Source organism: Callithrix jacchus, chromosome 18, assembly GCF_049354715.1.
Source record: "Callithrix jacchus isolate 240 chromosome 18, calJac240_pri, whole genome shotgun sequence".
NCBI classification, from domain to species: domain Eukaryota; kingdom Metazoa; phylum Chordata; class Mammalia; order Primates; family Cebidae; genus Callithrix; species Callithrix jacchus.
In genome coordinates, this window is record NC_133519.1 from 7057409 (window position 1) to 7084730 (window position 27322).

General features: G+C 38.6%; 1 long non-coding RNA gene and 2 pseudogenes across 5 annotated transcripts in view; all 3 read right to left on the reverse strand.

Moving 5' to 3' along the window:
• Nucleotides 1–27322, reverse strand: part of LOC144580179 (uncharacterized) — a 57266-nt gene that overhangs the window by 19661 nt on the left and 10283 nt on the right. The window lies entirely within an intron of this gene.
• LOC144580177 (REST corepressor 3 pseudogene) lies at nucleotides 6694–12453 on the reverse strand (annotated as a pseudogene). The gene has a single exon (XR_013529290.1). The product of XR_013529290.1 is annotated as an REST corepressor 3 pseudogene (transcript).
• On the reverse strand, nucleotides 6694–24936 carry LOC144580192 (ribosome quality control complex subunit TCF25 pseudogene; annotated as a pseudogene). Its single transcript, XR_013529326.1, has 2 exons — nucleotides 24930–24936; nucleotides 6694–24313 (listed from the first exon to the last, which is right to left on the reverse strand). The product of XR_013529326.1 is annotated as a ribosome quality control complex subunit TCF25 pseudogene (transcript).

The window sequence follows — 27322 nt, forward strand, 5'->3', positions numbered from 1 at the left end:
ACAACAGCTAATACGTGGTAACGATAATAAATGACTTACTGGTTTATGTATTTACTATACTATACTTTTTATTGTTAGAGTGTACTTCTTCTACTTATATAAGAAAAAGAACTCTATACCAGCCTCAAGTAGGTCCTTCATGAGGTATTTCAGAAGAAGGTATTCTTTTTTTAAATAGAGTTTTGCCCAGGCTGGAGTACAAGGGCATGATCAGCTCACTGCAACCTCTGCCTACCGCTTTCAAGGGATTCTCCTGCCTCAGCCTCCCAAGTAGCTGGGATTACAGTCACCCGCCACCACACCTGGCTAATTTTTGTGGTTTTAGCCAAGTGTGGTCAGCATGATGGGGTTTCAGCATGCTGACCAGGCTGGTCTTGAACTCCTGACCTCATGATCCACCCGCTTCAGCCTCCCAAAGTGCTGGGATTACAGGCGTGAGCCACCGTGTCCAGCCAAAGGTATTCTTATGATAGTTCCATATGCATTATTACTCCTAAAGACCCTTCAGTGGACAAAGTATGGAGGTGGAAGACAGTGATATGATGATTCTTACAGTGTGTGTAAGCCTAGTTAATGTGTGTGTTGTCTTAGTTTTTCGCAGAAAAGTTTACAAAGTAAAAAAGTCAAATTAAATAAAAATCTAAAAACAGAAAAAAGAAGTTCCATCTTTTCTACAGGTTCTAACACAAAAATTGCTCTCGTACATTAGTCAAGGGCATACAGGGATAATAAGAACATTGAATTAAACTGTTACACTGAAAATGCTGAGCATCTACGGAAATAAAGCTCAACATACAGGCTATTTGGGTCACTCCTCCTTTCTGTAGGTGATGTGTTTTACACGACGGGCTGCCACACAGTTTGAGAGGACTTGCCTAACTTGAGAATTACCAAAATCTTTGGAACTCACTGGAGCAGAATTAGTAGCCATCATGTGGACAGCTTAAATGAATATCTAATTAAGCCTCTCATTAAGAAGGCTTTTCTTTACCTTAGCTGATTCTCCCAGACTTTCTGTTACATGTGAAACTGGTAGAGTGTGATGTTCTAGATTCACGATGGGGGTTGAGATAACGGCCCTTCATTGAGTTCAAACTTTAGCAAGTGAAACTCCAAACCTGAATAGATTCGTATTTTTAAGCCTTTCTTTTCTACTATAAAATTTTTTTATTTTGAAATTTGTCATTTAATTATTTACTCATTCACTCAACCATATTTCATACATTTTTCAGTTATTTACCATGTGCCAGATCAGGGTGAGGTTGAGAATGGAGGGTTGACAGAGATAAAAGAATCTAATTAAAAAAAAAAACAACAAACTTTTTTTCTGAGATGATCATATTTATATATTCTACAAAAGTGTAGATTTATAATTTTAGCTGCAACATATGGAGAGATTAGAATTCATCACTCCCACTCTTACAAGAGAAACGTGACAAACTAAAAATCAATGACTTTTGTTGGACCACTTAGAGAACTGAGGCTACAGGGCACACTAGAATCCAGAGAGTCGCAACCAAGATAATCTTACCTGAGTCAAAGTACCTTGAGCTATTAACTGGTAGAAAGAGTTAAACTGAGATTTTGACACATTCCTGGAGCTTGAGTGCACAGTAGCATGAGAATTAAAACAAAACAAAACAAAAACAAAAACAAAAAATTCCTGGAAGTCACAGTCTGAGGGCGGGCAACACTTCCTAAACTCTGTTTCCGGGAACATCACCTGGTCCCTGTGGTTCAAATATGAAGGCACCTCTCACAGCTCTGGCAGGAGGAGAGGAGGAGAAATCATTGCAAAGTACAACAGATACTTCTCTGTAGCAAGGCTTACTATTCTGGGGAAAACAACCTACAGAGATTTATCTCAGTTAGGGAGAAGAAAAGACCTCCCATTAAAACCCTCCAGCCTTCCTATATTATCTAAAAGGGAGAAAACAATCAATGAGGATCAGCGCTTCAAATAAATATATTGGGAATGTGCCCAAATAAATATATTGGGAAACAGTAGGGGTTAGGAGGAAAAATTAACAACCTTAATATTGAAGAAATGGTTTAAAAATATTTTAAAAGACTTTATTTTTGGAGCATTTTTAAGTTCATGGCAAAATGGAGCAGAGTTCCCACATACTTCCTGCCCCTACACATACACAACGTCTTCCATTATTAACATCTTGTATTGCAGTGGTATATGTGTTATAACTGATAAAGCTATATTAATATCATTGTCACCCAAAGTCCATAGTTCACATCATGGTTCACCTTTAGAGTTGTACTTTCTGTGGGTTTTGACAATGTATAGTGACCTTTACCTACCATTGTAGCACCATAGAAAAAAGTCTCACTGCTCCAAAACTTCCAGAAATACCACTGAAGATCACCATACTAAAAATTAGTCTACTTAAAAATGATGCTTTCACTGGAAGTTTGCAGAATGCACTCATTTCTCCATGCCTTATCGTTACACAACAGGGCTCCATCACAGTGGATTACGGTGGAAGCCCCTGCAATAGTTATTCCAAGGAGGAGCACTTAGAGGTGCCCAAAGTCACAGGCAAGACAAAAATAAAAGTATTAGAAAAATGTGAAGTCTGTGACAGCTATGGCTATCAAAAACGTGAGACAGAGACCAACTGATAACTGTATCAACCATTGTTTTCACACAAAAGGCCAATTAATTTCAATTCCTATTGCACATACGTGTCATTTACAAGAAGTTATAACAATGCCCACAGACAAGGACACCACCAGTGCAGAAACATAACAAGCATCAGGATCAGACTACTGTAAGAGACATAACTTGTAATTAAGAAATTTTAAATCACTGATGGAAAAGTAAACAACATAGAAAAACAGATGGTAAAGGTAAGCAGACAGGTGAATATTCTAAGAAAAAAAATCAAAAAGAAGTGCTAGCAACCAAAGCAACGTAAGAGAAATGAAACAAAGAAATGGGTTTGACGGGTTCATCAGCAGGCTCACTATGGCTTAGGAGACAATCAGTGAGCTTCAAATGGAAAATTCCCAAAATTTGCTTAGAATTGTCTTGGCTATGTGAGCTCTTTTTTGGTTCCATATGAAGTTTAAGGTGATTTTTTCCAGTTCTCTGAAGGTCAATGGTAGCTTGATGGGGAAAGCGTTGAATCTATAAATGACTTTGGGCAGTGTGGCCATTTTCATGACATTGATTCTTCCTAACCATGAGCATGGAATGTTTTTCCATCTGTTTGTGTCCTCTCTCATTTCCTTCAGCAGTGGTTTGTAGCTGTCCTTGAAGAGGTCCTTCACATCCTTTGTTAGTTGTATTCCTTGGTATTTAATTCTCTTTGTAGCAATAGTGAATGGGAGTTCGCTCATGATTTGGCTCTCTGTCTGTTATTAGTGTATAGGAATGCTTGTGATTTCTGCACATTGCTTTTGTATCCTGAAACTTTGCTGAAGTTGCTTATCATCTTAAGGAGATTTTGGGCTGAGGTGATGGGGTCTTCTTAATATACAATCATGTCATATGCAAATAGAGACAATTTGACTTCCTCTTTTCCTAATTAAATACCCTTTATTTCTTTTTCTTGCCTGATTTCTCTGGCTAGAACTTCCAACAGTATGTTTACTAGGAATAATGAGAGAGGGCATCCTTGTCTAGTGCCAGTTTTCAAAGGGAATGCCTCCAGGTTTGCTCATTCCATATGATATTGACTGTGGGTTTGTCATAAATAGCTTTTATTATTTTGAGATATGTTTCATCAACACCTAATTTATTAAGAGTTTTTAGCACAAAGTGAATTTTGTCAAAGGCCTTCTCTGCATCTATTGAGATAATCGTAGTTTTTGTCTTCGGTTCTGTTTATGTGATGGATTATGTTTACAGATTTGCCTATGTTGAACCAGCCTTGCATCCCTGGGATGAAGCTGACTTGATCGTGATGGATAAGCTTTTTGATGTGCCATTGCCTTTGGTTTGCCAGTATTTTATTGAAGATTTTTGCATCAATATTCATCATGGATGTTGGCTTGAAATTTTCCTTTTTAGTGGTGTCTCTGCCAGGTTTTGGTATCAGGATGATGTTGGTCTCATAAAATGAATTAGGGAGGATTCCCTCTTCTTGTATGGTTTGGAATAACTTCAGAAGGAATGGTACCAGTTCCGCTTTGTACGTCTGGTAGAATTCGGCTGTGAACCTGTCTGGACCTGAACTTTTTTCGTTGGTAGGCTGTTAAATGCTGCCTCACTTCAGACCTTGTTATTGATCTATTCAGGGATTCAACTGCTTCATGCTACCTGACTTCAAACTATACTACAAGTCTACAGTAATGAAAGCAGCATGGTACTGGTACCAAAACAGAGATATAGACCAATGGAACAGAACAGAGGCCTCAGAAGTAATGCCACACATCTACAACCATCTGATCTTTGACAAACCTGAAAAAGCAAGCAATGGGGAAAGGATTCCCTGTTTAATAAATGTTGTTGGGAAAACTAGCTAGCCATGTGCAGAAAGCTGAAACTGGACCCTTCCCTTACACCTTACATAAAAATTAACTTCAGTTGGATTAAAGGTTTAAACATAAGACCTATCACCATAGAAACCCTAGAAGAAAACCTAGGCAATATCATTCAGGACATAGGAGTAGGCAAGGACTTCATGACAAAAACATTAACAGCAATGGTGACAAAAGCCAAAATTGACAAATGGGATCTCATTAAACTTAAGACCTTCTGCACAGCAAAAGAAACAATCATTAGAGTGAACTGGAAACCAACAGGGAAATGGGAAAACCAAATGGGAAAAATTTTTTGCAAGCTACCCATCCGACAAAGGGCTACTATCCAGAATCTATGGCGAACTTAAACAAATTTACAAGAAAAAAACAAACGACCCCATCAAAAAGTAGCTAAGGGATATGAATATACACTTTTCAAAAGAAGACATTTATGCAGCCAACAAACATATGAAAAAAATACTCATCATCACTGGTCATTAGAGAAATGCAAATCAAAACCAAAATGAGATACCATCTCATGCCAGTTAGAATGGCAATCATTAAAGAATCTGGAGTCAACAGATGCTGGAGAGGATGTGGAGAAATAGGAATGGTTGTACACTGTTGCTGGGAGTGTAAATTAGTTCAACCATTGTGGAAGACACTGTAGCGATTTCTCAAGGATCAAGAAATAGAAATGCCATTTGACCCAGCAATCCCATTACTGGGTATATACCCAAAGGATTACAAATCGTTCTATTATCAAGACACATGCACATGTATGTTCATCGTGGCACTGTTTACAATAGCAAAGACCTGGAACCAACCAAAATGCCCATCAATGATAGATTGCATTAAGAAAATGTGGCATATATCCACCATGGAATACTATGCAGCCATAAAAAAGGATGAGTTCATGTCCTTTGCTGGGATGTGGATGAATCTGGAAACCATCACTCTCAGCAAACTGACACAAGAATAGAAAACCAAACACCGTATGTTCTCACTCATAAGTGGGTGTTGAACATTAAGAACACATAGACACAGGGAGGGGAGCATCACACACTGGGGTCTGTTGGGTGATAGTGGGCAAGTGGAGGGATAGCAGGGGGTGGGGAAGTTGGGGAGGAATACCTAATGTAGATGATGGGGGTATGCAGGCAGCAAAGCACTATGGCATGTGTATACCTATGTAACAATCCTGAAAGTTCTGCACCTTACCCCAGAACTTAAATTCAAATTTTAAAAAATACAAAAAAAAAGAAAGTTCACAAAATTAATTACATAGAAAATTCACAAAATTAAAAAATATAGGAGAGGGAAAGAACATAACCTTCAAAAACTATTGAGCAGTTCCAAAATGTGTAACTGGAATGTCAGAAAGACAAGAGAAAAGAAACCAGATTTAATATTTGACTCATAATGGCTAAAAGCTTTCCAAAATTAATGATGGATACAGAGAGCTATATCTAAAACATGCAGGATAAACAGCGAAATGAACAAACAATTTGAAACATCAAAACTTGGTGTATGTATTAGTTTTCTAGGGCTGTCATAAAATATCACAGAGTATGGGGCTTAAAAAACATAAATTTGTTCTCTCAGAGTCTTGAAATTGAACTCTGAAATACAGGCAAGAGTAGTTCCTCGTGAGCACCACGATGGAAGGATCTGTTCCAGGCCTCCCTCTTGGGCTTATGAGAGCTCGCTCCTCTCTGTGCCTTCACATTATCCTTTCTTCATCGATGTGTTTGTCTAAATTCCCCCTTCTTATTAGAGTACCAATTATATTGGATTATGACCCACCCTAATTACCTCATTTTAACTTGATTAGCTCTGTAAAATTTTTTTCTCTTCAGAAAGTCACATCCTGTGGTACTGGGGTTTATAGGCTAACATATAAATTTGGAAGGGGGGACCAACTTAACCTTTAACTACATACCATATTCAAATTGCAGAAAACCAAAGCAAAGAGAAAATCTTGTAACAAGCCAGGGATTGGAGGATACTTTACTATAAAAAAAATATATATATATATAATTACAGGACATTTCTTGTCAAAAATTAGAAAAACACATAGAAAATATTTAATATTTCAAATAAAGCCCCTAGAATTCTATAACCTACAAAATTATTCTTTGAAAATGCAGTAGAAATAATTACTCAGACACTCAAAATAAGAAACTTTATCACTAACAGACCTGCCACACAATGAATGTTAACAAATTTTATTTAGCTGAGGACAAATAAGAGTGGTCATAAATGAATCTACATACAGGATTGCAGCTCATCAAAGACAGAATAAAATTTTAAAAGTAATTTTCTTGTCCTTTATTTACCTAATGATATTTGTTTATTAAAAACAATGATGGAAATGATGCATGGATTGATTCCAATATATGAATACATGAAGAGAATGATAACAATTTCACAAGGGACAGAAAGTAGGAATTTGGGGATATTCTAAGATACCTATACTGTATGTGAAGTGGTACAGTGTTGTTTGGACAAGGAATTAGTTACTTTAAAAATGGGTATTGTAAACACTAGCGCAATCATTATCATTTTAAAGTATAATTGGTAAGCTAAGAGGAGATAAAATGAAATGATATGAAATGCTCGATTAAAATCACAGAAAACAAAAACTGGGAGAAAAAACAAGAAACAAGGAACAAAGGCAAACAATAGTAAACAGTTACACACATGGTAATTATTTATCTAACTACATCAACTATCACTTTGAATGTATATAGTCCAAATATAAAAGACAGATCATAATTGTGGATTAAAAGAAGAGACCCAAATGTATGCTGTCTAAAATTAATCAGATTTAAATATAAATGTTCAGATAAATTAAAATAAAGGAATGGTGAAATATATACCATGATACATTAACTTCAAAATGCTGAAATAGCCATATTAATTTCAGAAGTAATCATATTAATTTCAGAATATTTAATTCAAATATTAAACAGAATCCCAAAAATTGCAATTGCTTTAGCACCTACATAATATATTGATGAACAGTGCAATTATCCAACAAGACATAACAATTGTAAAAATACATGCATCTAACAACAAAGCATGAATATATGTATGAGGAACAAACCACTAGAATTCAGTAAAGGAATATAACCACTATTATAGTTGATGAACACCAATACCTCTTTGAGAGAAATTAACAGAGCAAACAGAAAATAATACTCAGTAATGATACTCTATATAAGCAATTTTTTGGGGAAAAATTCTTTAAATAAGTAATAGTCAAGAATCCTAAACTAAATTTTTTCTCAGTAATATTAAAATAAATATATCATAATGTTACATTACCTATTTATTACAAATAATTACCATAGCTAATAAATTGAGGGGGAAAGTGGATATAAAATTAATATCAATCTACCATTTTATGTAATAATTTAGAATGGTATAAACTATGGGATGCATGTTTTTCTTCGCAACAAATAAAATTCAAATAGTTATTTAAAAATAAGGCATAATTTATATATGATTTTTTCTAAATAACATACAATTTTATTCAAATTTAATATGTCCAGACATTGAAATTTTATATATCTTAAGTATGTATTGACATAGAAATGCTTTCAATTTAATATATACATTTTATTGAATGATTTTAAAGGTTTAACATTAAAATTATCTATTTCATTTGTTAAATAGACCATTTTTGCATTCAATAACTGAATCATGAATGGTTTAGTAATTAAAATACTTTTCCTGAAACTGCTACTACTACAATTATTGTTAATCGTACTAGTTTTTACTGGTAAATAATGAATGAGTGCTGAAAGTGAAGGCTGAGAAGACATTAAATTCAGGTGCTTGTCTTTTGTGTCAAAGAATTTATTTTTCTTTGATATGACTTCAAAAGTCTTTCATCCTGATACTTCACGGAGACTTAAAACGATGTCATAGTGTGAGTGGAAATGTAAGTGACAGGTCTAATAAATAAGCAATATCCTTTTTTTTTTTTCATTAGTTTTATAAGCTGTATCCACAGTGTGATTTATCTTTAGTTATGCAATTTTAAAAAGACACTCTGGTGTATATTTTTCAAAAATGATAACCCTAAAATTAATGAAAATTGCCATTAAAAGAGTCCTAGTTTTGCTTTTATAAAAATCATTATTTCAAATTTCACAGTGAAGAGGTACTAAATTACTCATACAACATTAAATTATATAAAAATAGAAGACGTAGACATCTTTAAATTTTTAATCCTTTGATTAAGCAGCAAGCATATCACTCTTCCAGGCCAAACACTGCTTAAACAACAAAGAAAAATAATGACGTGCTAAATATTTACAAAATATGCAAAGCATACAATAAAGACATCTCACTATATCCATGCATCATATTACTAAGTAAGCTAAGGTTTTCTACTGTGTGCTCTAATGTATGTAAATACATCCCTCAGATAACAGCACCTTGGCTCATGTCTGGGATAGAACAGGTTTTTTAATGAATCACAATAGACTGAACAGCTGGACAGTTGCTGGTGCTGACCAACTTGACTGACACATCCCACATACTGTGGACTGAATGTCTACTGACAAGAGACAAGACAATAAACTCTGTAAAGGTATAGTATGCACAGACGCAAGACAATCTAACTGCTTAAAAAATGCTTTAGATATTTTAAGATATATAACTCTCCCCTGTGGCTTTTAAAGAAAAAATAAGTATAAATTCTTGAATATTAAGAATTTTAAATCAGCTAAACTTTATCTGGTTATAATCCAGGGCCAAGAACTAGTTAAGATAATCCAATGAGAAAGAAAAGGACCCTGCTGGAAAAGTTTCAGATAATTCCAGTGCACAGGGTATTTATGGAAATAAATGGTTAAAATCAAAAATTAAACTAATCAACGAATTTAAATCTATAGCACTTTAAGGCTGTAGAGCCAATGACAGAAAATACTTTCGGAACACATGATCTTTCAAAACATAAATTAGGGCCTTAGTTGTTGACTATGTTGTGAGGTATTCTACATGTGATAAGAATGTGAATGTGCAAACATTTAGCCTATGTCCACTCGTACTGCAATCTAAGTGATCTGTCTTTGCACAAATAATGATTCCAATATGAAATCATTGTATCAAAAATATTAATTACACATTGTTGAAATATTATCACTTGTAAAATATTCTTTGTAAGTGCTTAATGATTATGGGTTAAGACTTGATGTCTTTTTTTCTATGAAAAAGGGTCTTGGCATTTTTAGTAAACAGCACAATTGTGACAATATACTGATACATCTTTAGATAACACAGAACAAATTCTTAAATTTATTTTATGAAATATGTTGATGATTTAACCCCAAACCCATTCCACAGATACAGGTTGGCTGCAAGGAATACACAAATTTATCCAAATAGTACAATAGAGATTTATCAAGAAAACACCTTTCATATTAAATGCAGACCACATTATTAAGTATGAGGGCAATGTTAAGTTCAAAAACCAAACACAAAAGGGGTACTGTAAATAAGTGCTTCCATAACCACTATGGCTACATAACTAACAAAATATAATTATTCTCTGAAGTCCCCAAATGTGGGCAACTACTAGTTAAAAGCAGATAGCATTTAGAAACCAAAAAAAATTTTTCTTTCAGAATTAACTCCATTTTCAAGGAACGTAAAGAGATTATATTTCAACAAATTAAGTCCTCATTTGTACGTAAAATTGTTCTTCCAACCCTCTCATTACTAACAGATGATGAGTCAAGACCTTTAAACAAGGACTCTGCGCTAGGACCCTACACTGTATGTTAAAGGGTTAGTAGGTTCAGTACATTCCTTGTGGTTTCATATAATTGCTTTGCAATTGATTAAATTGCTTTCTTTTAAAGGAATATACTAAAATTCCTTTAGGAAAAAAAAGCAACATTTTTTTAAAGAGCGAAACTCTGTCTCGGAAAAAAAAAGGACCTCAATAAAATAAACACAGTAAAAACAAACAAAAAAAACTTGGTATCTAGAATACTTAAATCTGTTTTTCCTTTTATGAGAGCAACATTGCTGAACACACACTCTAGAAAGGAGGCTCACTGGAGGCTTTTGTTGTGTAACGTTTGTCTCGTGAACTGAAAAGTTTCTTAGACATCCACTTATGCTAGTCCACTGCCACAGAGCTAGTTCGCAGCCTTCGTATCTAAAAGGGATTATTCTTTCCCCTTGTTCATCAGTCAGATGAGCATTGGTATAATGATGGGGTGAAAAGTTACGGCAGCTCTGTCCAATTTAATTTTTAGTGCAGTGAGGACTGTGAATGTCTGAATTCCGATAAGGGAAGGTGGCTGTGACCACCAACCGTGGATAACACTGGTCTTGGGTTTAGACGGGGTGCCATAGAATTAGCAGGGCGAATAAGAGGTGGTGGAGGCCGATTTAAAGGTGGCCGGGGCTGGATGAACCAAGCCTGTTGCTGGAGTGGAGGAGGCTGCCGGTGAAGACCAGGGGCAGCAGGCAGTGTTGGACGAAGAAGCGGTGGAGGCTGGTTCAGAGTGGCAATGGGGGCTGTTGGTGTTGGCGTGGATGATGGGGCAGGAGGTGATGGACCCACTGTCCGAGGATCCTGTGGGGTCTGTGCCTCCTCTTCTTCATCAGTGCTCTTCCCTGATGACACATTAGAAGCACTTTTTGTCTCCTCCCCTAAAGTAGAAACATCACCATCAGAAGCCTGGGTGCCTTGTTCTGCTTCCCACTTCTGCAGTACCTCCTCTAAGTTAAACCGACGCCCGTAGTTTACAAAGAGCTTCTTCACTTGGCCAACAGTCTTGTTGCCAATTACATCTGCAGTTGCTTGAAAATCTTTACCATATTTGCGGACACCTTGCACTGCTAGAAGCTGCTCCTCTGATTCTAGCATTAATTTTCTGATTTGACTCAGGAGGTGGGAATTCTTCAATTCCACCTTCCATTTTCTGTGTAAGTGCACTGTTTCCTTGCTTAGCATTCTGAACCTGACATTTTAGAGATCAGCTCCACGTCTAGTTGCCTCAGAATGGTGTTGGCTGCATTGGGACTACAGGAAACCGCTACCACATCTTCCTGGGTTAAACACATGCCCTTAGGGGGACGGCACTAGAACGCTGAGAATGATGGCGATGTTGTAAACTCTGATACTCTCTTCTTCCGAGTCCAATCTTGCTAGTTAGAACAGGTTGTTCAGTATTACCCTCTTGTTTGGGATCATAATCACTATCGTTCCCATCCGTTGGATGTGGTTCTTCTACATCATCATCACGGTCACCCTGAGTATGTCTATTAGCTGGTTTACGAGCCTGGCGATCCATCAGACTTGTCCGAGAGTGAGCTTTTTCCCAGGAATAGTAATATTTTCAAGGCTTGCAACTGTCTTACCTGGAAGCATTTGCTGAATCCTGTGAAAGCTCTTTCCATGAAAGCTAAAGGCTTGTTCAAATAGGACTTTATCTTCCACTGTCCACTCATCAGGAAAGGGAGTGAAATTAGGGAGACCGGCAAGGGACTTCTCAATGTCATGTTTCTGCCAGAACAACATGCCAAGTGCCTGCTCCACATCGTAGCCATGCTTCTCCTTTGCAATTGCAGTGTATTCATCCAGTTTGGCATCCGGGATACTGTGATATGGAGACCATACAAACATCCCTCCACTGTCTTTATCTGTGTACTTTGTAGCACCTGGATCAAATTCAGGGATCCGAGCTTGGTATTCGGCTCCAACTCTCATCCCAACATCCTCACCGTGCTCGTCTTCGCTGCTGCAGCTGCTCTCGGGCTCTGAGTTGCAGCCCGCCATGGGTGGACCAGGCGCCGGTGCCGCCGCCGCCCGCAGGGCTCTTGGCGCTGCCGTTGGCCGATCGGTTCTTCCCCAGTAACTTGGGCCCTTTCTCCATCCTGCCGGGCGCAGTAGAACAGGGGAGGGGGAAAGGTGAGGGGAAGAGGTAGGCGTCGGGGTGAAGGGGGAGATGGCTTAGAGCGCGGGCGGGAGTGAAAGGAGGAGGAGGAGACGCGGCGGCCGCAGAGGAAAAGGAGGCTGTTAATATGGAGCCGCCACCGGCAATATCCTTCTTACTACACTCACCCTCATTTTTTACTGTGAAATTTCACTTCTTAGTAAAATTTGTATTCTTCATAGATGAATGGGAGTAATAGGTTTTCTCTGAGTTTTATCTGCTTTATAGATGAGCTATGCCAAGAATTCTACTACTGAAAAATGTCACTCATCCTTTTTTTGCAGGAGCATAGAGTTTTCAACATTTTGGGATAGTCGGATCAAGTCTCTAATATCTCTAATGATTTAATGAATTGCCTTTCAAATAACATACTCGCAATATTCTGGACCACTGTATGGATGACAGTCTTCTCTACAAATAGTGAGTTTATGTACTTGTTTCCTTTCTTGAAATTTTCACAACTCACAGAAGATAAACAAACCGGAAATTAATACTCACACTAGGGGCAGTGAGGTTGCAGTATTTACACCTCTAAATAAATGGTTTTAGAGTAGTGTTTTACAAACTGTTTCTTGCAAAATCTATTGGGTGGGCCTCATCCAACATTATGAAGTGAACTAAAACAGAATAGAAAATGATGATATAAAATAGAATACAATTCAAATCAAAATGTATCACATCTAATCCATCTCATTTTTTCTTGGTTCATGTATGAATGTACACCTATTGTATACATATCTAACAGTATGTACTTTGGGTTATAATGTAAGATACTATTTCTTACTATGAATTGTAGACAAAAATTTTTGAAACCATTGCTCTGTGTCATGTGCTATACCTCCAGCCTTTGCTCATTAGACCTAAAATAAATTACAAGAACATCTTGCTCTAAAAAGCATATATTAAAACAATATATTCAGTGCTGAATTTATTCGTCAATTTTGTATTTTCTGGGAACTACTTTTGGATAACATAGTAGGAGAAGTAAGGAAGGTTTACTAGACCACGATGTGCCCATGGGTATTATAGATGATAATAGATGATAATAGATTATTATAGATGATAATACCCATGGGCACATCATAGTCTAGTAAACACTTGTATGAATAGCCTGAGGTGTTACAGATAGAGTTTTCGCTCATATGTTATATGAAAATAAATTTATCTGTCTGAATTTGAATATATTAGGTATCCTGTAGGAATAGTTCTTTTTTCTTGCTGCATGAGAAGCTTATCTGTTATTTAAAATAATAATATTGAATCACACTGCATAAACTTCAATAAATATATTTGTAGGGATATGTAAAGTTATACATACAACATAAGAATAAGTATCATTTTGATTAAGGTATTAATATCTTTTGCTATACATCTTTTTAATAGTGAATTACACTATTCAGAAAGGCGGCTGATTCCTTCACCAAAATCCTATATCTTTCCGTCAAAATAAGTCAAATTCCAAATTCTTGCTGAGGTGAAGTTTGTCAAGTGTGTTGTTACACCAATTGGAATGAAACTGAGAGAACTGAATGCAGTTCTTTAATTGAAATAAATCATTCAGGCAAATGTAAATTTGAGGAAGAGCTGAGTTTTATTCAAATGGTGAAAAATAGTTTAGAATCATTAAAAAAAGTCAAGGCTAAAGGTATGTGATTCAAATACACGACTAATTTAAAATGTTAGGAAAATTATACTTTTAAAATATATAGGATGTTTAGTTTGCTAAGCTGCAAAATGGGAAGCAGTTTAGGAAGCTTCTGGCTATTATATATATCCAAATATAATATTAGTATTATATTAATATAAATATATATAGAATACAAAATGTATTTGTAAAACATAAAATATAACTATAATATAAATTTAATATTAGATTAATATTAAGACTGGTACTTACATTAGCATCAACCTTTTTATTAAATTAACATTAATATTACTGCAGAAATTTGCAGTTTCTCATTCATTTTGAATTAAATTCGACTGAGGAAACAAAAAGTCAAACTAACAGTGTCAGTCTTTCCTTCACAGAGTCAGGGATACATTTTTGCAGAATTTGATTTGTCCTGTCAACAGCTCTGTTTTGTTTTGTTTTCAGATGGAGTCTTTCTCTTTTGCCTAGGTTGGAGCATAGTGGCCTGATCTCGGCTCACTGCAACCTCCGCCTCCCAGGTTCCAGCAATTCTTCTGCCTCAGCCTTCTGAGTAGCTGGGATCACAGGTGCCTGACACCACGCTCAGCTAATATTTTGTATTTTTAGTAGAGATGGGGTTTTGCCATGTTGGCCAGACTGGACTCTGACTCCTGACCTCAAGTGATCCACCCGCCTTGGGCTCCCAAAGTGCTGGGATTACAGGTGTGAGCCACTGCACCCAGCCCTCTAATCAGTTTTAATAAAACTTACTAGTTCAAACAAGTGTACATTATTAACATTTCCATTTATTATGTAAACATTTTAGAAACTACTATCCTCAGATAAAATTATTAAATTCACAAATATATATAAAAACATATATACTTGATAAATTGTACTTCTTTTAAGTTCTTCCATCCTGCAGAATAGATTAGCGGGGGGAGGGCAGCATTAGTTTTCAGACATGACACATTTACAGTTGTGCAGCCTTAGTCAAGTTCCTTGACTTATCTAAGTCAGATAATTCTTATGTATAAATGGTGGTCCCATATTACTTATCCTTTGTCTACTGTAACATGAAATAATGCAAAAGAAATATTTAGAAATATTTGTGCAATGTAATGTGAGAGACTAATAAATATTACAAACTATTACTATTGCTGCCATGGATTTTTTGTGCGATTGTAGTTACTTGTAGTTTTATTAACATTGTGTGTTTCTGTTTAGATCAATCATGCTTTGGAAAAATGACTGTGTCCAGTATTACTTTTATTGTTAATTTATTACCTTATCTACCACATAATGATAATCTGAGGAATTCCACCTTCCATTTGCATAATGATGTGGATGTGGGGACAGTTACCGTCAGCCATGTGTTTATAATATAATCACCTTCCCTCAGTATTGTTACCTGACTTATAGGAGGAACCCTGGCTAAATTTTAGCTCATGAGTAATCTTCCCAGGAATTGTGAATTGAGACCAAGAAACAATATATGTTTGGGTAGCTTGACCAGTAATACATAAGTTTAGAAGTTTAATTACAGGAAGTGAGGTGAGGAGTATGTGTAAGTATATATTTTGTACACTTACAAACAAGTATACTTTGTATACTTACAACAAAGTAAAAACCATTGTCACCTAAAGAAACAGAAGTCTCTTTTCCAAATAGAGGAAATGAAATGGAGCTGATGAGCCAGAAGTTACAAACTAGAGTTTTAAAATGGCCACTTAAACTGAGATCCTGGTATGTTTCTGAGTACAGCCCCATTCTTTTCCTTCTATTTAATGAATCATTCCTGTATCCTTAAAATGCACTCCAACTTTAGCTTGATCCAATTTGATTGTTCTTGCAAAGCAAATAGAATGTACAGACAGCAAAGTCCTCTTTACACAGAAATCTAGGAGCTGACACACTTTTTACGTAAATGTGGAAGTGTATACATTTCAAACTTTGCAGGCCACATCTTTTCTATGACAGACACTCAACTCTGACGTTATCACACACATTGTAGCCATAGATGATATTTAGATAAATGAGTATGGCTGTGTTACAATAAAACACTTTATGAATACTGACATTACTTTTACATAATTTCTATGTATCACAAAATATTCTTCTTTTGATTTCTCTAATTATCAAAAATGCAAATGTAAAACAAATACAAAATCATCAGACATATGAACCATACAAAAATAGGTGGCATTTCTGGAAAATACAGCCTTTCAAGATTGAGCCAGGAAGAAATATCCCTTAACAGACCAATAATGAGTAATGAAATATAAACAGGAATCAAAAATCTCCCAATGAAAGAAGCCCAGGACGGCCGGGCACAGTGGCTCACGCCTGTAATCCCAGCACTTTGGGAGGCCGAGGCAGGTGGATCACGAGGTCAAGAGATCGAGACCATCCTGGTCAACATGGTGAAACCCCCGTCTCTACTGAAAATACAAAAAATTAGCTGGGCATGGTGGCACATGTCTGTAATCCCAGATACTTGGGAGGCCGAGGCAGGAGAATTGCCTGAACCCAGGAGGCGGAGATTGCGGTGAGCTGAGATCGCGCCATTGCACTCCAGCCTGGGTAACAAGAGTGAAACTCCGCCTCAAAAAAAAAAAAAAAAAAAGAAAGAAAGAAGCCCAGGACAAGATGGATTCATAGCCACATTTACCCCAGAGATACAAACAAAGAGCTTATACCACTCTTTCTGTTTAATTAAAAGTAAACAAAACAAACAAACAAAAAACAAAATGAGGAGGGATGACTCTCTAACTCATTCTAAAAACAAGGAGGTCACCCTGGTATGAAAATCAGTGAAGCACCAAGCAAAAAAGAAAACTTTAGGCTATTACTGATGAACATAGATTAAAAGGCTACCAAACCAAATCCAGCAGCACATCAAAGAGATAATAAGTACACCGTGATCAAGTAGGTTTTATTCCAGGGTCGTACGGATGGTTCAACATACACAAATTAATAAATGTCATTCACCACATAAAAAGAATTATGAAGAAAAACCATAAGATTATCTCATAGATGATTCAAAGCATTTGATAAAGTTCAATGTCCATTCATGATAAAAAAAACCCGCAACCATCTATGCATCAAAAAAACATACTTCAAAAAAATAAGAGCCATACACCACAAACCCATAGCTAACTTCTTTCTTAATGGAGAAAGTTGAAAGCATTTCCCCTAAGAAGTGGAACAAGACAGAGATGCCCACGGTCACCATTCCTATTAAAAACATCCTACTGGAGTAATCAGGCAAGAGAAAGAAATAAAAGGCATTCAGACAGAAAAAGAGGAAGTCAATTATCTCTGTTCACTGATGATGTGATTTTGTACCTAGAAAACCCTAAAGACTCATCCAAAAGGCTCCTATGCTTAATAAGTGATCTTAGTGATACAAGATCAACTACAAATAACAGTAGCATTTCTCTATAACAATAATGTTGAAGCTGAGAATCGAATCAAGAACTCAATTCCATTTACAATAGCCACACAAAAAAACTAAGGAGGTAAAAGATCTCCACAAGGAGAACTACAAAGTGCTGCTGAAAGACATCAGAGATGGCGCAAACAAATGGCGAAATCTCTCACGCTCATGGATTGGAAGAATTAATATTATTTAAATTACCATACCATCTAAATAAATCTAAGGTTCAATGCAATTCCTATGAAGTTACCAACATCATTTTTTACAGAATTATAAAAAGCAATCTTAAAAGTCAAATGACACCTAGAAAAAGAGCATGAATAGCCAAAGCAATCCCATGCACAAAGAATAAGCTGGAAGCATCACATTACCTAATCTTAATTATACTACAGGGCTATAGTAACCAAAACAGCATGACACAAGCAGAAAAATAGACAAATAAATGAATGGAACAAAATGGAGAGAATAGAGAACCAGGAAATAAAGACACATACATCTATACACTGGTCTTCGACAAATCAACAAAAATATGCAATAGAGACAATACTTCCTATTCAACAAATGGTGCTGGGAAAATTGGATAGACATATGCAGAAGAATAAAACTGGGTCCCTGTCTGTTATCATGTAAAAATATTAACTCCAGACGCATTAAAAATTAATACATATGACCTCAAACTACAAAAAATTCCTAGAAGTAACCTAGGAAAACCTCTTCAGGACATTGGCCGAGGCAAAGAATTAATGACTAAGACCATAAAAGCAAACGCAATAGAGCAACAATAAACAAGTGGGACTTCGTTAAACTGAAAAGTTTCTGCACAGCAAAAGACATAATCAGCTGAGTAACTCAACAACCTACCACATGAGAGAAGATATCTGCAAAATACACATTTATTATAACAGATGACTAACATTTAGAACCTACAAGGAACTCAAACAACTCAACAAGAAAATGACAGCCCTTTTAAGAGTGGGCAAAGGATATGATCAGGTACTTCTCAAAAGAAAATATACAAGTAGCAAACAAACATGAGAAGATGTTTAACATCACTACTAATCAGAGGAATGCAAATTAAAATCACAATGAATATCATCTCACACCAAAGTCAAGTTGGAAAATAACAGATGTTGCCTAGGATGGGGAGAAAAAGGAATATAAATTAGTACTACTTCAATGGAAAACAGTATGGAGATTTCTCAGAGATAACAATAGAATGACCATCTGAACCACTAAACCCACTATTGGGCACCTACCCAGTGGAAAATATATTATTACATAAAAAAGACACCTGCACTTGTACGTTTATCATAATAGCAAACCCGTGAAATCAACCTACGTGTACATCAACAGCTGACGGATAAAGGAAATATGGTATGTACACACCATGGAATTCTATTTAGCCATAAAATAAAATGAGAGCACATCTTTGGCAGAAAAATGGATGAAGCTAGAAGCCATTATCCTAAGTAAAAGAACTCAGAAACAGAAAATCAAATACATGTTCTCACTTAAAAGTAGGAGGTAAACAATGGATACATATGAACAGTTTCAAAGGGCAATAAAAGACACTGGGGACTCCAAAAGGGTGGAGAGTGAGTTGGGGCTGAGGGTTGAAAAATTGCCTGTTGGGCATAATATTCATATTTGGGTGATGGATCCACTAGAAGCCCAAACCCCACCACTATGCGGTATATTGGTGTCACAAACCTGCACATGTACCCCCCAAATCCATAAAATAAAAATATAAAGAAAAAAGGAAAAAATGGCTATACATACCAAAAAAAGTACATACAATCATTTATAAAGGATTTGAAAATACTGTTATCCTTTCAGTTAAAATAACCACTAAGTATTTAAAAAATGGGTGGAAGTCCAGAAGTAGATGTGATAAGCAGGGGAACCACACTGAAATTTGTACCAAATAAAGGTGAAATGCTTCCCACTCCCTTTCTTCTGCAAAATGTTATCTTTAATTTCTTCTTCGGCTCACACACCAGACAAATAACAGACACCATTTCTTCCCTACTACAAATAAATGTTTCTAGTTATGGTAAGATTAATATATTTTGATTTAAACCACTCTTAACTAAATTTTAGCTTATAAATAAGACTATACATCTTCTTTCCTTCTAACATTTAGAAGTCTATGATTTGTATCTTAAGAAAATTATTGAAAGTAACAACCACATTACATATATTTTTAAAAATTGGTCACATTAAAAGCATTTGGAAACAGAAGAAGCTCCTAAAGCCAGCAAAGCTATATACTAGTCAAAATACTAAATACACACAAAAATAGAAACTAGCAATTTAATTTAGAATTCTTCCACTATCACGCTAATAAAAAGTCATCATAAATGGTTATATAAATGCTACTATGGAACTACATAAGAAAGAAAATTTAAATAACACATATCAATATATTTATTGTTATTCCTAATTAGAGAAATTTTTAAAGTGTAGTTCTACGGTGTTGTAAAAAAAATTCTCAACTATATTTAATGAAATAAATAGGGTATCAAATATAGTGTGTATCAGGCAATAATGGCGTCAATGCAAACCCGTTAAGAATCACAGCAGTGTTTGAAGTCACCGTCTTTTAAATTCAGTTTAGTCCAGCAGGACACTTAGGAGGTCTAGAAAGAGACTAGGGCGATTATGTATGCCAAGCATGTAAACGTCAGCAGTAATTTAGAACAAGAATGGATTGTGAGAATGTTTCCACTTTAATATTTTACTCTGAAGGCAAATCATTGGTATGATATTTTTGCAACAGGGAGCTAATGGAAAATACACTGAGGTGAAAAATACTTGATGAGGCTCTTTTGGTGTGCATCCTTTTTTTGAGGGGGGACCTAAAATGTTTTAATTGAGTACAACACACATAAACGTGCACCAATGACGAACACGCAGGGGGAGGGATGCCCCCACCCGAACCAGATACATAAGCAGCACCAGACACACAGACATGAGTTCCCACCTGGCTCACTCTCTCTGGCTAAGATTTGCCCATGCTGGTGGCTGCAATCCTCTGCCTCAGACCGTGGTGTCCATTGGGTGAACACACCACGTCGCACCGGGGTGGCCTCAGACTCCCTATCAATTACAGTCCTGCTGGCAGATTCTCATACCACCTGATGGACACAGGTGCGTGCACCTGCTGGATGGCACGCAGGAGGGACATGGGCGGGGCTTCTGCTTTGGGAGACTTGGTCAAACCATCTTCAGACTGGCAGACCTGGGTCTGGCAGAACACACAGCTCATTTGGAGAGCATGCCCTGCCCACACCTCCACAGACCTGCGGTCTGGCTGCACCCACATGGCCTCACCTCAGTCCAGCCTTTTGCCTCCCATGACCTTTGCCGCCTCATGCTGTGCTTCCAAAGCTGAACACAGGGAAGAGAAGGGTCCCAGATGTGGAGGCTGAGCCTGGCTGGGGATGGCAGACGGCCCCATGGTGTGAGGGGCCATGTCCCTGCATACAAGTCCCTGGACATCCACAACACCTCACAGACCCAAACCCCGCTCCCCTCTGGCCATGAGCCGGTGAGCAGCCCTATCCCAGCCCACCGCATCCTCACATTTCAGGGATGTTCACGTTCGCATCTCCATAATGAGGCCTTTGAGACAGATGGCGGTTAACCCAAGCCTCCCACCAGCCACCCAGCCTGGGGCTTCAAAGGGTGTGAGAATCGGGCAGCCCGTTTCCTGCCAGGACACAGCTGGAGGGCATCAGAAGTGATGACCCTGCCACAGGAGTCCCACTGTGGTTCTCGCTGGATGTGCCTGTCCAGGCACTGTGGGAAGGAGATGAGGTACAGATGAGCTGGAAAAAACCAACGTTCTCACTCGTTATGGTCATGGGGGAGACAAATTAGCCTCAGGATCATCTGTGATTAGATGGAATCAGATAATCCTACAGCTAATCCTATCTGCTTGGATCTCCTAGTGCTCCTGGAGACGTTGCGTGTTGAGCGGCAGGAAGACATGTGGGGCCGGCGTGCCTGCTCACCAGGGTCGTGGTGGACAGCGCCTTCCCACTGGCAGAGGCACGGTCCCACGAGACATTTCTCACAAGGACGTTTCTGGACTAGCGCCCCATGAGGACAATGAAGACATATGCCTTCCTGGGTTTGTTCCGTGTCTGGCACCCAAGGTCTGCAACACCCACACATACCCACACACACACGCGTGCGCACACACAAATATGCACACACATATGCATGCATGCACTCAGTGTGCACCCAAGGGCTGCAGGGAACCCAGCTCTGTAGCCCAAGGTGGCCTGTCCAGCTGCAGCCACCCACAGGGAGGTGGGGGTCACCATTGGACCAACAGTCCCGAGCTCTTGGGCCACAACGAGTCTGCCTCCGGATCCCAACATGGTGGGCTTCAGTACAGCTCCCAAGGACAGCGGGCCACAGCCCGTCTCAGCCCTTGGCTCAAGGGCCATCAGTTTCCTTTGAACCGGAGTTGGGGGTGTGGGAGGTGCCTGCGTTGAAGACTCTGGGGGGGTCTGGCTCAGTGGAAAAGGGCCCAGCTGGGGAGCAATGCTTCGATGGGCACCGGGGAAGCCACATGTGCCTCAGGCTCTCGCTGGGCTCAGCAGGGCCGGGGAGGAAGCAGGATTCACCATCACCCACAAGCATGGCAGAGGCCAAGCCTTAAGAGCAGCCTTCAGATCTCACGGTCATTAGAATCAGGCTCAGCGGCAGCTCACGACATAACCACAACAGCAGTGCCAAGGCATCAGTGACCCAGCCACCTCTCCGGACAGCAGGTCTGGGCTCAACCTCTGCTGCACTCACTGTCCCTGGAACACCAGCTCTTCTTTGACTCCCAAGCACAGGACGGCTGCTGGAGCTCCAAACACCACATCCCCATGTGGGTGGACTAAAGGCATCTCCACGTATAATTTGGCAACAGTGACCGGAAGAATAGCGCAGTCGTGTTTCCACGGCTGATGGGACTTAGTCTCTCGGGCCTGACATAGGAGTAGATGGTGTCCACAGGAGGCAGAGGCTCAAACCCATCACAGACTGAGTGGTCACGTTCGGGGGCAGGGCAGCAACGGCTTCCTTGACCTCAGAGAGAATCACATGGCGGTGGATACTCCTGGGTGCGCGCTGGTAGAGCAGCTTCTGCCTGTGCTCACAGGCTTCTGCAGGGTCTCCGGCGTCCACTGCCGGAGATGTTCTCCTCCAGCCAGCTCATGGTGGCGGGCTCTTTCCAGAGAAAGTGTGACCTCCCGAGATACAGGCTCACCAGCTGGCTCAGGGCAGGGGGCTGGCTTATCTCAGCATTGGGTCCAAAGAAGCGATGAGTGGACACGGTGGCATCGGGCCGCACGCTGCAGTACTCGAGCAGGGGCAGGAGGACTCCAGGAAACATGGTGAGCGCCTGCTGTATCAAGAGCGAGGCCTTCTCCCTGGCAGAGCTCTGCTCGTGCCCAGGGAGGTCTGTCTGTTGGCTCAGCAGGAAATATGCCAGTGGAACAGAGAAGGCAAAATTTGGGAGCTGCGACAGGTTCCGATGAGCCTCTCACTCCTGAAGAGGCGGATAAGGTATTCGTAGTTCCGGGCCGCAAGGCCAGGTGGTCAATGAGCAGCAGCATGCAGAGGGGGTCCTCATCCGGCTCGAGACTCAGGATGAGCTTGCAGTACTCCAGGGCGGTGCGTGGGCAGCCTCGCTTCTCCAGGAAGCTCATCTGCTTGTAGAGGGCCGGGTAGAAGCTCCTGTTCTCGGGTCTGCGGTAATCCAGCCGGCAAGCCCCGCTGGTGAGGCTGAACAAGGGGTGGAACGCACACTCCATACTGTACAGCGCTCTCTCTATGAGGTCTCGAGCCATCTCCTGATCCTCTTGAAAGTGGCAGGCATCGCTGAGCTGCAGGAGTGAGTCCACGTGATATGGGCTTATCTGGAGCAGAACCACGATGTTGTTGGGCTCCATGGACTCCACGGCCACCAGGAACTTGTGCTGCGCCTGCTGGTACGCCTCACTGTGCTCAAACAAGGGCAGGCGTTTTTTCGATTCCAGCAGCCGCATGGACAGACCTGGTTTGCTGTACCGGGGCCAGGTGCTCTTAGGGGTCGTCAGCCATGTCACTTGGGGTATACGCGCTGTCTCTGCCGTGGCCTTTGTTCCCCCAGGACTGCCCGAGCACCAAAATACCTTTTCAGTTCTGTGTCTGGATTCAAATGTCTGTGCTCCACTTAGAGAACGCGCTTCCTGGAGCTCAGGGGAGTTGGGCCAGGACGGTTCAAACCACCGCTGTCCTCAGTTCTCTCTAGGGTGCGATCAGTATCTTCTAGTCCGTTTTCCAGTGCTTCTCCCGTGCTGCTTTTCTTAGTTTTCTGTTTCTTTTTCTTCTTCCGGAGTTTGCCACTTGCATTAGACCGCTCCGGGGGCACTGTCCTGGCCAGCCTCCTCCGCCTTGGTGTCTGTGTTTTCACAGGGAGCCCTTCCTTTGTTCCCCGGTGCCGCAGTGTCTGTGAGCGAAGAGCCAGACCTCTCCCCATTCACCACAGGGTCACCCTCAAGATCTTCAATGTTTATCAGCTGGAACCGGTTGTTGACTCGGACGCCCTCCTTCCCTGCCTCCCCGAGGTGCCGGCCACCCAGCTCCCACTTGGGCCCTTCTTCCGCGTCATCGTCATCAGGGAGGTCAAACTGCAGGGCGCTGGCCCCAGGGGCTCGTGGCCGCGCTGTTCCCCTCTCAGCCTCCTGAGGGCCCGGCGCGACACAGGACCCAATGACCACGACGTCTGGAGACAGGGAGAAGGAAGCTGTGTGTATCCTTAACAATGACATTCAGTAATGTGGATTCCTCTTAGGTATTCTGTAACTCTCCATAACTATATGAGTTTTATTTTACACCTTAGGCAGGATATTTATTGGATGCTGCTCTACACTTGACCACTATTTTCGTGTCTGGAATTTCCAAGATAAGTGCCACACACGAAAGCTGAAATGCAAGATCACTGATGGGAGGTATCATCATCATTATATTCCCAAAACCTGTCAGTATGCTTCACAAACACAGAGTATCTTGTTAATATCTGTGGACTCAATAGAGCTGTACCTGACACTATTCACATGAGTTATGAATGTATTTGAAAAGCCAGTTGAAAGTGTTATTGTAATGAAAGGCTCAGAACTGCTCTTTTGTGAAACTTTTCCATATACAAAAATGAGTAATTCAGATAGCTATGTGTTTTTTATTTGTACTTTTTTGTTTCTTTTCCTTTTTTCCTGATGTATTTTGAGTTTTTTAAAGTGACTTCATTAACTTAGCATTATTATCTTCAATTAGATTGAATGTTTTCTAATGAATCTATGCTATCTCCATTTTTGCTTAATATTATTTCTAGTGGTTGCTCTTGGAATCACAACATAGAACTTTAACTTATTACTGTCCATCTGTGGTTCTGATGACTCTGTCGAATGCCCTGAATGATTAATGAGGATTTTGAGATCTGACTAGTCGGAACTCATATATATTCTCTTCCTCTGGAACACTGGAAACAGTTCAGCTCACAGCTCCCTGGCCTTGTTTGCTCCACCACAGGAAATGTCATGGTATATGTGTATCTGTATTCAGCAATGACAAAATGGTGCTTGTTGAAAATTTCTGGATTCTGTTTCTGCTTCCCAAACTCTGCCCTCTACTTCCAGCCGAATCGGCTTCCCTGAAAGGCAACACGTATTCCCTTGTCCAAACCAGACTGTCATAGAGTGCCTGGGATTTCTATGTGTTGTATGTTGATGTATTTTGTTCTACAACACAAATTTTTAAAAGTAAAAGCCAAATAGTTATTGGTGTCTTAATATTTACGTATTTTTTCCTTTCCTCAGAGATAATCACAGTATTGTGATGCGTAGTCTCCAATGTCAAAAAATCTAAAACTATTTTATTTATTTTTCTTGCTGCCTCTTCCTCCACCTCCTCCTTTTTGAAACAGAGAAAATTTGTTCCGACCATGACTGGTGATATGTTTTATTTGAGGGATATCAGTCTTGGAAAATTTTTTATAAAATGTTTCTTTATAGGTCACATATTGTCAATTTTAGTAAACATTGTGGGTGACTCTAAAAATAATCCAGTTTTTATTTTATAATACCAAAGGATTTTTTGGACCTAGAGACCAAAACAAGTTTTTATACATTGTTGTAAATTATCCGTTTTTGAAAATCCTGTGAATTTTCTTTTATTACTGAGAGTGGAGTTTAATATTTCCCACCAAGACTATAGATTTGCATGTACTTTGCAATTTTGATTTATGCTTTTGAAGTTGTATATACAAATTTATAATTAGAATTTCATGCTAGTCAATTGAACATTTCATCATTATAAAATATTCTTCATCTAGAAATGCCTCTTCACTATTCATGGATAATTTAAATTCTGTTATATTATTAAAAGTTCTTTTTTGTTTTCATATATGTATGGCAATTTTTTATACTCTTCAGATATTTTCTTATGTTTGATAAATTTTATGTCACTAATAAATTTAAATTTATGTATTTATAATATTCAGCTAACTTTGGCTTGAGTAATTTTTCATTACATTTTTATAAGTTTTAATTGTAAGTTTCTCTTCACGTGGACTTTCTTATGGGTGACACCTTCAATACACTGGCCTATACCACATTTCTACCTTCTTGGAGTCAGTGAGCTTCTTTTGTCAGCTTATTGTCTTAGATAACTACAACTTAGAACCAGTCCTTTTCCTAAAATGTTAGTTTAGTTTTAAATTTGAATTCCAATTAAAATTTAGATATGCCTTTAAAGTAATCACAGTAATAAATTCCATTGATTTCTTATTACTTTACTTTTATTTCTTTTTCCCCCCAACATCTGTTGTCCAGGCATGGCAATCACAATTTTTCTGTGTTCTTTCCTTTTCATAGACTAGACTTATTTTATAGTTGTTTGTTTCATAACTGTATATCCCATCAAGGATTTCAGACTATTGTGAGGATCTCAGCAACAGCTCTGACTTCACGGAGCCAAAGTCTAGACACTTGTGTCTCTGTGTGTTAAACTCAATTGTTGCTCTTCGATTTTCTTGTATCTCTTTTCAACCTCTTTATTGTGAGCTTAGCTATGAATTTAAAAGTAATGTTTGCTATTATATTCAAAAGGTTTCTATAATAAAAGTTACCATTCAAAATCTGAAAATAGTTTATATTTTAATAAGTGTATTTAGAACACATTAAACACTAGTAAACTGCATTTATCTGCTACAGTTAGGAAGATCACATGATTTATATATGCATTTTATAGAATTACCTTACCTTCTTTTCTATGACTGTTAATAGCTTTTGTATTTTTCATGTAAGGTTATAACTAAAAATGTTTAAGTTCCTTTGTTTTTAGGTGGAATTCAGATAATGTATTTTAATATGAGAATACTCAGATTTAAAATAAGATTTTAATACTTCCTTATTATCTGTCCTTGGGAAATTAATTCTTTAAATCTTGGTTCCTCATATATAAAATATGAAGTAAATCTTCTGTTTCTCAGGATTGTTATAAAAAAGAATGAAAATTTGCATTTAAAGTAACTAGTAGAGTACTGAAATAATGTATTATTGGATAGACATTCCACCTCTTCCCAATAACAAGTGCTTTGAAGCTAACCCCTTGAACTTCACAAATGTCACCTGGAGTTGAGTTATGAGAGTATTAATGAAAACATCTGACTGGAATGTAATTATGTTTTCCATTGCATATGCATGATTAAATATCAATTTATTCCTCTACCCATCTCATCTCAAGTCCATTAATTCTCAGGTCTTACAT